This window comes from Ptychodera flava, chromosome 3 (assembly GCF_041260155.1).
Source record: "Ptychodera flava strain L36383 chromosome 3, AS_Pfla_20210202, whole genome shotgun sequence".
NCBI lineage: Eukaryota > Metazoa > Hemichordata > Enteropneusta > Ptychoderidae > Ptychodera > Ptychodera flava.
In genome coordinates, this window is record NC_091930.1 from 14,430,003 (window position 1) to 14,443,176 (window position 13,174).

A 13,174-nucleotide genomic window follows, 5' to 3' on the forward strand; every position below is an offset into this window, starting at 1 on the left:
GGATTTGAAGGGTTTTGCTAAGGATTGTTCATTCCTAAATTTTAACTGGAAATCTTGCAGTGTGTTCGCTTAAGGGAGGGATAACCGATTTTTGGAAGGTTCAGTAAAACGCTTGTCACATGACTTTTCGGCAAATAATGTCTGAGTACTGTGCACGGTGGCGGGATTTCCCAATATCAGGCCTTTCATAAACTATATACTTTATTGGGTTTGGGACTTCTATATTTGAAAACAAAATAAAAATCCGAAAGTGTTTATAAGGTATCTAGGTACTTTAAGGTAGACAACTGTGCAAAAGTGAATGTATAACATTTCTTTTAATTGCGAACGCTGTATGTAGAAATGAGTAGAAATGAACTATTATAAGCATTATAGCCATTTCAATCTAAAATTGTGAGGCACATGCAATAGAAACACATCAAATCCTTTAAACTTATGCATCACACATTGCTCAATGATCAATTTCAATTCTAAAAAATTAACAGAACTAATGTAAACTGAAATCAACATATACAACTCCCTACCGTTTTGGTTTCCATATACTCCTTTACAAATGAATTTAAGATGTATGACGAAAGGCGTCACGCACGATGAGTTGATAATAAAGCAAGGAAGATGCTTAAGGTAGAGACACACGTTATATGATACTTATTTTAAACTCACTTTTCTCAATAAATTTCACTTTCGGACCCTACACATTATATATTTTCTGTTAGCCCTATATCTCAACATTATGAAAAATATGTTTATTTTCCAAAATCATTGTGTCTGTGTCCATTTCTCTCAAAAATATGCGTTTCGAGTTTTTTACATAAAAAATTAGGTGTTCAAGGACTATGGCGACTTGAGATCTTTTAACAGAAATCAGCAATTGAGTACTCTGGGGAAAAAACGGTGTCCCAGATTTTTCTATTCCCTTTTGTTTCAGCACAATAAGGTGTGAAAGTAACAACTCTGGGTTTTTGAATAAATTACCGGGTTTCGTTCACTTTAGCAAGACTTTCTCATGTTCCATAAATTTTACCGAAAAATCTGAGACACCGTTTTACATATATGTGTTGCTACTGTGACCTGGTAAAAAATCAGACCGATCTGTGCACCCTACTCCAACCTAATTTCTTTTGAAGTTACGCTTGTCAGGCCAAAATCGGAAGAGAGATTATCAAAGAATCGTGTAAACACCCGTATATGTACAAAAATCGATCGTTGATATGACTTTCCGAGCGATTTTTATTCATGTTCACGAACTTGCATCAAGCAGGAGACTAGATGTTTTGTATTTTACATCAAATACCCTTCCGACGATCATAAATGGCGAGAAAGTCGGGAGAAACACACAAACTGTTGAGTTGTACGAGTAATGAGGATGGTTTATTTACATAACAAACACTGTCACCGCTAATCTGTTTTGCTCAAATTAGAGTCCAAGCTTGTTACCGTAACTGTAAACGGTTGTCAAGCTCTATCAATTCGTTTCTCTTCAATTTAGAAGTATCTCGTACGTCTGTCGGAGGCGAATTGCGATATTTTATGTTTGCGAGAGTCTCAGTGGACCACATTGATTTTGACACGGAAGCCATGGCAATGACTTTAAGTTCATCATTCGGCCTGTGCGCCTGTTTAACTTCCCCTGGAAGAGGAAAATTTATGCATATGCATCGCTTGACACTTCCACCAGTTTCATTCACAAATTTGTTCACTTATCGCCGACCTTCGCATTGGAATGAACGTAATGTGGTAGACAGACTGTCGCTGACTTTCATGACGTCCTCCTCGTCGGAAGAAAGACTCGTGTCCGACATCTCATCATCTACCTCGTTGCTATAGTAGGACTCTTAAGTCAGACAATCTGAGTTTTGTTCTGGTAGCCTGGTCCATGATCTTACTTACTCTCTTCTTACGACCACGCTTACGTTTTACGCGTCTCTGCCTTCCGCTTGTCACCACGGAAGCCATTATTAACGTCACGCACACAGGACAGTGGAAAGTATGCGCATGCGCGCCGGACAAGATCAGAAAAATTAACATAATCTGTTGACCTTGCGTCCCTATCCTAACTAATCCGTACACAGTTAAGACAACCGAATATAACAGTACGCGTAGTTCTCAAAAAGTCTATTTTTATTAGTATTTTAAGCATTTCTTTATACAATATTGTCTCAACATTTTTCCTCATGTAAAGGTCATACGGTACGGACTCCAATTTTGAAATAAAACCAAAATCTCTGTAAAAATGCATTAAACGTGTGTCTATACCTTAAAATATATTGTTTGGGCGCTTACAAATCTGCTGAACCAACATTGTTTGTGGGTCCGTAGAAGGGTATCTTTAAGTATATTATTGAAGTCCTATTCCATTTTATCCTGTTTATTGAAGTAGTATTATTGGGAGTCAATAGCCATTGTGACCCTGCAGATTAAGGTCATATTATAGAATTTCACATTGGTTCTAAGTACTACATATAAACGTCCTTATACAGTGACGTTCAGAAATGTTGCTAAATTCTCAAATTACTCAAATTGGGAAAAGTACAAAGCAATAAAGAAAATTTCAAAGAAATTAATAAGATCTGTTATTTTGAAATGTAAAAACAATTTTGATTTTAAAAATTCATCAAAAGTGTTAGGTACATTTTAGCCAAAGTTGCATAATCAACAAGTACCCCTAAACTGTAATTGCACAAAAAGAGTAGATCAGCTTAAATTTGCAGATTAAACCAGCATGCTCTTTAAATTAACGTTGCTAAAATACACTATCTCCCAATTTAGTTCAATCATGTTAATTATAAAAAAGTACAACACATATATGACTTGAATGCTATTTATATAAGTTTCACAGAATATACAATAATAGAAGGTTTAAAATAGTCCATCAAATAAAACTTTTAAACTGGTATCACAAGGACAAATCTGGTAATAAATAAAAACTTAAATTTGTTCACATCAATAAAATTGAATATTTCCTATTCAAAATTATAATTTTGTGCTATCTTATGATGAGAATGTCAACATTTCATCCACTAACTTGAAAAGGATAGGTCTATATATTGATTTTAAGTGATTTCCATGCAAAATTGTGACTTTTCACAGTACATACATGAGGTAATTTACATGTCAGTCCACGGGGATGTAGTAGGGACAATGGATGTTTTGGTCTAAGCACAAATTTGATGTTGCTATTGTTTATTTTAGTTTAATACGCAGGAGTATGATAATGTCAATAAAGATACTACCTACCTCAATTGCCTTGGTCTTATAGAACTGGTCTTCTGAATATTTCCTGTTGAATACGTTCTCCTTCACTGCAGGCACTGAGTATCATGTATTTCTTCTGTGGTAATCATAGGCTGTTTTATGCGTGTTATTGCCTAACGCGGCAAACCAAGCAAGTGTAAGTTACTTGTCTGTGGATGCTGTCACCAAATTATCACCGGATTAACTTTGACCACGCCAACGTGAACGCACTGCCAAGGGCTAAAACAGATGAAAGGGGAGAAACTCTGAAAAGCCGTCACCATGTACAGAAACCTACTTTATAATAAACACTTCCCTATTTTACAAAAGGAAGAAGCTTTCTAACATATTGATAAGGGAACAATTCAATTTCGTGTTTGCTGTGATCAAATAATCAGTGACTTCTTAACTTTAAATGAACCAAAGCTTATCATTTGCATCGTACAAATATTATGTTTGATTGAAATCCACTGAAGTTGACAGAAGAAGTGTTCCGCATTTATCGTTGAGTTGAGATCTAAATATATGGTCTTTGAAAATATTTTCTACCGATAGCAACTGTATCGGAGATCCTCTCACAATGATATCACACTTCAGACTCATGGCAGACAGTTTTTGAACGAGAGAGGGAGCAAAAATGCTGATATAAGGTGTGATTACTACACGGAAATCGGCAAACTTCAAACTTCCCCCAAAAGGGGAACCGATCATCGAACGACTTCCCTTTTAGAGATCAAATATGTGCGATTTCCTGATTAGGAACCTGGCTGGACAGATTCACCTTACAATGGTCAACAGAATAAGGGTTATTTGTAAGGGTTAAAAGCAATAGCTGAAAGTCAAAAGGTCAATTGATAAATTATAATGGCCTATGGCACTCGGGGCGGGGTCTCTGTTTTATTGCGTATAAAATGGGTAGGGTCATTTTTTTCTTGCAAGCACTATTGAAGGGTCACTGTTTCGTGCAGTGCCAATTTGAAAAACACCGCCCCATACTGTAATTTCTGTCCAGTCCCTAAAACCTATCAAAATAATATAGAGCTTAATTGAGTCAGTGTCTTCATCTGGTAAATGAGATTGCTTTCTTCGATTGCGACCAATATATTAGGCGCTTTTCCTCCAGAGTCTCACCAAGACTTGTGCCAGAATTTCTTTTGACTGTTATGGTGGCGATCTTCTTGCCTATTGAAATGTTATGCTTAAATTACGACCATGATTTAGACAAAAATGGTAGACTGCCATGATGGATTGTTTTCTTGTAGCAACAACCAGTAAATAAAGTAAAAAATACTCACGTCATATGTGTTTTCAATAACGCTGTGGTGTGGATGGTTTATGTCTTGAATCTCGGCTCGTGCGTACAATTCTATTATAAGCGAGGTAAAAGATCATCGAAAGATATAGAATCTTACATATGTGACCCACAGCACTGCACTGGAGACTGAATGTGACCGTTAGAAGTGGAGATTCCAGATGATTCATCAACGTGGTGGAGAAGCAATATATTCAAATAATCTCCACTGCAAAGGCCGTACTTTGAACTAACTATATCTTATCTGAAGGAGAGTCTTAATTTATCTTATTCTATATTTGCAATCCTAATTGATTAAAATGTCCTTCCTCTTCTTCAATAGGTGAAATTTGTCACGATTTTATTTTTAGCACCTTTCCTTTATGGAAGAATATTGTCTGGGTAAACCCCCTCAAATAGAGGAGAACACTTTACATAGGTATGTAAAGTCTGAACATTTGTTGTAGGAAAGTGACGCTTCAGTCCATCTGGAACGTTCAATTTCGGCATTTATCATTATGGGGATTTTCAGGATTTGGAAAACTATTATTTTTTGTTGATTGCGTTTGATATATAATTCAGATAAAACACGTATTTGCGTGATAGTATCAACATTTTATGCAAAGATTACAATTATAATATTGCTTTTGAGAGGTAGAAACCTATAAAAGCCCGTAAAGCACATTCTTTAAAGCACAAAAACACAATTTATTTCATGCGCACGGTATAACCTCTCATGCACGTGAGATGTTTTTTCCGCACGAGATGTTTTTTTCTTGCGCACGAGATGTTTTTCTGTGCGCACGAAATGTTTTCCGCACGAGATATTTTTCCGAGCGCACGAGTTGTTTTTCCGTGCGCATGGAATACTTTAGACTAATATTTCAGCGCAAACATAAGGAGTCAGAATTACTGACCCATCAATACCTTGGTGGCCACATCATTTACCTATTTTGTATCCTATTTATCGAGATATTTTTATATAGTGACAACTTTTCCTAATCATAAAACATATACGTATTTGGAATGATATTTGCACGGCATCAACATCAATGAAGATTTAAAATATGCCAGCTGTCTGAAATTGCCGGACAAGTTATTATTGTATAACGGTGCAGAATTTACAGTCACAGTGAAACCTCCATTGTCCCAAAATGCTGAAATGAAGGCCAAATTCTTTACTTAAATATTTTGATCTGATAAGTTGCCACTTATGATATTGTCATAAAATGTATTACATTTCACGACTGGTTTTCGGACCAAGAAATCTGATATGACTAGAAGGCAAATATTAAGATTACATTGGTCATATTACCTCTACTTACAACATAGCTCGACTACGCAATTATTTACTGAAAATTGCTGCGTTTTCATATTTAAAAATGTGAGAATTAATATCCCGTGTTCATTCACTACTTCATTTTTCAGACAAGGTCGTATCAGTGATTACATAACAGTAAATCATCAACATATGAACGGAAATAATTTTTTGTCTATCACTATATTTTCAGTCTGATAGTAATCTGTCAAATGTAGAAAATCAACAGTTCGGCTTGTAGTCCATAGTGTACTGTAGGCGTACTGGCTTTGTCCTGTGTAGGAAAGTTAGGCTGTCTGTTAGTTTATAGATCTTTCTTACTCGGATACTGAGTAACTTCACAATTGTTTACCTCAAATTATGCTCATACATAATTGATACATAATAGGTAACTGATGTGGCCACCAAGGAATTGTGGGGTTAGTAATTCTGACTCCTTATTTTTGCACTGAGATTTTAGTCTAAAGTATTCCGAGCGCACGGAAAAATATCTCGTGCACACGGAAAAATCTCGTGCGCAGGAAAAAGTTTCCCGTGCGCACGGAAAAAAACATCTCGCGCGTACGAGATGTTACTCCGTGCGCACGTTATAAATCATATTTTTGCTTTACAGAATGTCCCTTACGGGCTTTAATAGAAACGGCTTCATATAATATTTATATTTCAGCAAAAACAAACAAACAAACATACACCAGTGAGTAATTTATCTTTAGTTTATGAGCAGTTAATAATTTTTTGTAGCAGGGAAATAACTTTTGCGTGGATGTAAGTCATAGGGAAAGGGTTCGCATACAACAAATAAGTATTGTTTCCTTTCCTCAAGCTTTTGTCATAGAAATAGTCAATATAGGTATTGCCACAGCCTATAGTTTCTCTACCGAACGATGGAATGGTGACTCATAACTAACAAATATCACGTCTAAATCAAAGTTAATTCCAAGTTAAACAAGCAATCTATGATGATTATTTTTGTACTTTAAGTATGACAATATTTTACGAGTCAACATTTTTCATTTTTACCGAGATGACGAGATTGTACAATGTAGAAATGCATTAAACCTTGGGTTGAAAGATTCGGTTTAGGAGATGAGGAATTGAGGAAATGATTCAAATGCGGAATTGTTGTATAAACAATGTAATCACTGATAACCGACACCTAATATTTGCATGTCTTGTTTCTACAAAAGTGGTCTCAATGGAAAGGGGACGGACGATAATTGCCAAACATACACAGATACGCATACACAAACAGACAGACACAAACAGGCACATACATACATACATACACACACACACAGACACACACACACACACACACACACACACACACACATACATACATACATACATACATACATACATACATACATACATACATACATACATACATACATACATACATACATACATACATACATACATACATACATACATACATACATACATACATACATACATACATACATACATAGTTAATCGCACGAGTAGGTGTGCTGTTACAGTTGTAAACACCACACTTATGGTCAGGAACTTGTAAACCTCACGAGGCCGAAGGCCGAGTGATGTTTACAAGTTCCTGACCAAAAGTGTGGTGATTACAAATGTAACAGCTCACGTATGAGGTGCGATTAACGACTTATACCACGAAAAAGAGGCCAATCTTCTCTAAAATTTGAAAATTACTGTCAATAAATCGTCTACTTTTGATTTGAATACCCACAATAGAATGCATGGAGTGACTCATTGTACGTCGAAAGGTTTACAGAGGTCATTATGCACCTGGCATGCGAGTTGGGGAGAATGACCCATCCCAGACAAGTAGGACAAGGGCTCCGGTCAACTGCAAATCTGCATTTGAATAAGGGCTACAGAGTGGTATAATGCACCTGTGTAGAAGGAAACTGTTTTAGTCTGATTAGTTAAATAAAATGGCTTGCCTTACTCTATCGTATCGGCTATTGGCTAGCGAGAAGGAATTCAATCTGTACATGCATGTGATTGCCTCGTGGATGCACCAGGCTTTCAATACCATTTTCGTGTTTTCGACTGGTCAAGATGGACCTTGTCTCAACTTGTCTGATCTGATGACCAAGAGACTTCCTAGAGTTCCATGGACGGCCATGTAAAAACAACCAAAATGGATTTTACAGGGGCAAACTGCCCTATAAGAGCAGCCGCTACTACGGAGCACATAAAATCCACGATGTGTACTTCAACTTTATATAAAAAAGTACTGGGCGATGATACCACCGGACGGGATTGTACTATCGATGACCCTTGCCAAGGGATAATCAAGTTCTCATGCCAGAAATATACGTCTTTACAAAAAGAAAATATGCATGATTGGTTGGACAGAAGGCCAGCACACTGGACATTGTGGCAAGGTAATTTATTCTTTTACTAAAATATTTATACACAAAACGAATTCTGTAAAGTTATAAAATTAAATTCATTGACCAAAATAATTTTTTGTGTGTGCGGCAGTATCACAGAATTTCTTTCGACTATTCCACAAACGTTACAAAAAGGCTGTACTTATTTTCATTGTATTTGTCACATATGTCTTGTGTTTGATAATTTCAGGTGAATGCGGCAACATCTCTGTACCATTAGGGATTCGATGAGCAGCTTATCAAAGAAAAAACAGGTCCCAGATCAGATGACGGTTTACACGCCTCAAATGTATGTCTACTGCACTACGAAAGCATGTGTCGAATATATTACTATCACCTCCATCTAGTGTTAACTCAGAGGAATCTGTAAGTAAAGCAGTTTCTCAAGTTGCGACAAAACAATGTAACAAAACAGACAGGATTGGTCCAACCCAAGAAGACGCCGAATGTAAAGATGGACAGTCTTCATCGACAAATCATGTTGCTTACATTGAGCATGGTCTAAAGAAAGTTGAATTGAATTATAAATTGTGATGCTATAATATATCAGTTGAACAAATTGTCTTCATTGTGTTATTGAATGTGTGTGAATGCTTTAGACATCCGGAATTGACCTATTGTTCTCATGCAAATTAGTAATCAGTCATACTTTTTTTCATATTTAAATGAGTAATCACTACACTTTAATTGATATGATAATGATTTTCTTTCATTAAAGTGTGGTGATTACTAATCTACATAGAATAAAAGTGTGACTGATTACTAATTTTGCATAAGAACAATATGTGTCAGTCATGATTTCAGGGATAAATAGATGGCAAAAACAATAGGTCACATGACCTGGAGTGGTATAAACATACATACATGGACTTCTGTGGTGAATGAACTGTACTTCATTGATGACGAAGACACCCTACATTAATGACGCTCTCAACACAATACGTAAGTTTTGCCTTCCCGGTAACATGAATATCGATCCATTATTGATTTATCATTTCCACTTAGGTTCAATCCATGGTGCACTACAATGTAAGTAATTTGCGAGTTTGAGTCCATGTTAGGAGTGGGACACTTGTACGGTTACACCAGTTAAATCATATTGTTTATTTACAGCTGGCCCTCATTTATAATAAGGCATAGTTGCTTAAATATATAGGCCGTAATTGGCGGAGTATTGTTCAATATATAAGAACTTAATAGGGACTATGTCGGTGACATGGACGACTGAAGTACATTTACTATACTTCATTGATGACGAAGGAATCTAAACTTTGTCCCCTGCTACCTGTCTCAGCACAAGAGGAAGAAGGATGTAATTGTGGTCTTCCGGTGAGATGTATTGGTTCTTACTTGACTTACTATTTGAAGTCAGACGTACTTTATTATGAGCACTGCCGCTTAGCCATTTGTGAGTTCGATTCAATCATAGAAAGAGGGTAACTCGTTGAGTAAGAACTGTTACAATTTTGTCTACCTAGGTCACGCTATTCATACTTAGAGGCTTGACCTAAGTGATAACAGCACAATAAGGGTTACAAATAATATATTTGAAATTGCTATACGTGATGCAAATTCATGAATAATACACGAACATGTAGTTCAATGACGTTTTGAACGATCTGCCGCCTTATTAACTTGTGAGTACATTGTTTTAGGAAATCATAATGCGTGTCTGCTGATAACGGATATACCTACATATTATGGCACATACCTTTTGTACACTCCTTAGACACTGGAGCTTGTAGCTCTCATGGAGTTATAGCTCATAAGCACAAAAGATAGTGAGACAGGGATTCTATAAAAGTAGATTAATTTGATCGTTTAAGACTTTATATACTGCGATATGGTTACCAAATATGACATGTTTGTCTTCCAAATCGATGATAGGAATCATTTGTAGTTTACGCTCACAGCCGTAATTGATTGGTACTACCATCTAAGTTGGTAAGAGTGTAGCACTTGAAGAGTAGGGCATTGTATCAACACGTAACAGAGGCTACAGCTGATATTATAGTTATTTTCATTTTCTTTTTATCTTAAAATCTCTGCCTTCAAGGATAGTTATCAATGGATACAATTTGATGTCATATTGTAACATTAAATGTGAGCCACTATAGACAAATCACAATGAATGCATTATTTTGCCACACAAATTTAGCAAGGATGGAGATTCAATCATATTTCCGCAAAACCCATCAACAGCCATTAAAGACAGGCCAAAGTACAAGTATGATCGCCTTTATGTATTCACGTGCATCAGCCAAAAGACTAGGTTATTGCGTTCTCAGCAAACATTCACGCAATTTATAGCCATGAAATGATATAAAAATGAATGTATGTTCCTATTTTCAGCTTTACTTTAAGTTTTGCCAACTTCATGTTAGCTTTCAGACTTTGAAACGATGTGTCATGAGACAGAAGCTTACCGTTTATAACATACAAAGCAGTAACATCCGGGCCGTCCGCGTTGACCATTAAAATAAAAAACTTAATGCTTGTCCCCTGAAATTCTTTGTGATTATTCATATGGCCTGAAAGACCCACTTAATTCATTTTACTGTGATCGATCACTCGGTGAGTTTGAAACACTTATCCCTGAAATCATGACTGCCACCTATTGTTCTTAAGCAAATTAGTAATCAGTCATACTTTCATTCATATGTAAATAAGCAATCACTACACTTTAATGAAAGAAAATCATTATTATATCAATAACAGTGTAGTGATTACTCATTTAGATATGAAAAAAGTATGAAGATTACTAATGTGCATGAGAACAATAGGTCCAGTCGAGATGCCCAAAGCATTCACACAAATTCAATAACACAATAAAGACAATTTTTCAACTGATATGTTAAAACATCACATTTTATAATTCAATTTTCACTTTCTTTGAACCATGCTCAATATAAGAAACACGATTTCCTGATGAAGATCTATGTTTAGATTCGGCGTCTTCTTGGTTTTTGCACCAATTTTGTCTGTTTTGTTATGCTATTTTGTAGCAACTTAAGAAACTGGTTTACTTACAGCTTCCTCTGATTTAACACTAGATGAAATGGTAGATGTATTCGACACATGCTTTTGCAGTGCAGTAGACAAACATTTGAGGCGCATCAACGGTCATTTGATCTGTGACCTGTTTGTTCTTTGATAAGCTGCTCATCGAATCCCTGATGGTACAAATATGTTGCCACATTCACCTGAAATTATCATACACAAAACATATGTCACAAATAGCATGGAAATAAGTACAGCCTTTTTATTTAATACGTTTGTGGAATAGTGAAAAGAAATTATGTGATATTTCCTCATACACAACAAAATATTTTGATCAATGAATTTCATTTTATAACTTTACAGAATTCATTTTATGATTGTATAAATATCTTAGTAAAAGGATAAATTACCTTGCCAGAATGCCCAGTGTGATGGCCTTCTACCCAAGCCATCTCGCACATTTGCTTCACGTAAAGACGCCTACTTTCTGGGAGGAGAACGTGTTTACCCCTTGGCAAGGGTTGTCGGTAGTACGGTCCTGTCGGCGGTATCATCGCCAAGTACTTTTCATAAGTTAAACTACACATCATGGATTTGATGCACTCCGTAGTAGCGGATGCTCTTATAGGGCAGTTTGCCCGAGTAAAATCCACTTTGGTTGTTTTTACATGGCTGTCCATGGACCTCTAGGAAGTCTCTAGAGTCACCAGATCAGACAAGTTGACAAGATCCATCTTGACCAGTCAAAAACACGAAAATGGCTTTGAAAGCCTAATGCATTCTCGAGGCACTCACATGCAGCTACAGATTGAAATCCTTCTCACTAGCCAATAGCAAATACGACAGAGTAAGGCAAGCCATTTTATTTAAACAATCAGACTAAAACAGTTTCCTTCTACACAGATGCATTATACCACTCTATAGCCCTTATCCAAATATAGATTTGCATTTGACCAGAGCCCTTGTCCTACTTGTGTGGGAAAGAGGTCATTCTCCCAAACTCGCATGCAAGGTGCATAATGACCTCTGTGAACCTTCTACGTACAATGGGTCACTCCATTCCAATGTGGGTGTTCAAATCAAAAGTCGACGATTTATTGACAGTAATTTTCAAATTTTAGAGAGGATTGGCCTGTTTTTCGTGGTATAAGTCGTTAATCGCACCTTGTAGGTGAGCTTTTACAGTTGTAAACACCACACTTATGGTCAGGAACTTGTAAACATCACTTGGCCTTCGGTCTTGTGATGTTTACAAGTTTCTTATCATAGTGTGGTGTTTACAACAGTAACAGCACACCTACTCGTGCGATTAACTATACAAACGTTGTGATCTTTTGTTCTACTTGATAAATAGTTTATTTACTGTTTGGGGCGTCAAAAGCCATTAATTCGGCAACGCGGGAATTTTCTGCGTTCAGGGGATTAGCGTAGATACATGGTTTGTGCCGGCCGATCCCCTCATGCTGTTGTAGATTTCCACAGTTATCATCAGTGTAAAATGCTTAATATTGGTCTTTAAAATCAGGGTTTAGTCCACAAATACCTAATCCTGCACAGATTACTTTTTCGATTAATATGACACAGGGTTGGGATCACAGTATCTGAGCCTTTGTTTGTGACACAAAGCACATCAAATTACAGTATGAAGCTCTCTTTGCATCTTGTTGCAATGGAACCAAAATAAAAGCCCAGCGCTGGCTTGAGAAGTCCGTCTTTCCTACCCGCCGAGTGGCAGGTATTGGCACTCTCCAGAACTGGGCGAGAGCAACGCCCTTAGGAGATCGCTAATGCCAATGTCAGCAAAGAGCGGGAGGAGATAGTTCAGGGCCTACATGAAATAAGGGCCTGCCTTGATGCAGAAATGAGAGAGAAACACAAGCAAGACCTATACAACCTTTGAAGGTGTTCGGCCATGCTGGAAGATACCAAGAAGGCGTG

The 13,174-nt window shown here is 36.8% G+C and overlaps 1 protein-coding gene across 1 annotated transcript in view; it reads right to left on the reverse strand.

Annotated features, from left to right (window-relative positions):
* The window catches only part of LOC139129598 (golgin subfamily A member 6-like protein 22), an 83,833-nt gene extending 79,099 nt beyond the window's left edge, over window positions 1-4,734 (reverse strand). Inside the window, exons 1-2 of the mRNA XM_070695258.1 lie at window positions 4,530-4,734; window positions 3,238-3,474 (exon numbers count right to left, since the gene is read on the reverse strand). The gene's annotated coding sequence lies outside the window, so the exon portion shown is untranslated. The remainder of the gene's footprint in view (window positions 1-3,237; window positions 3,475-4,529) is intronic.
* Between the last annotated feature and the right edge of the window lie 8,440 nt (window positions 4,735-13,174).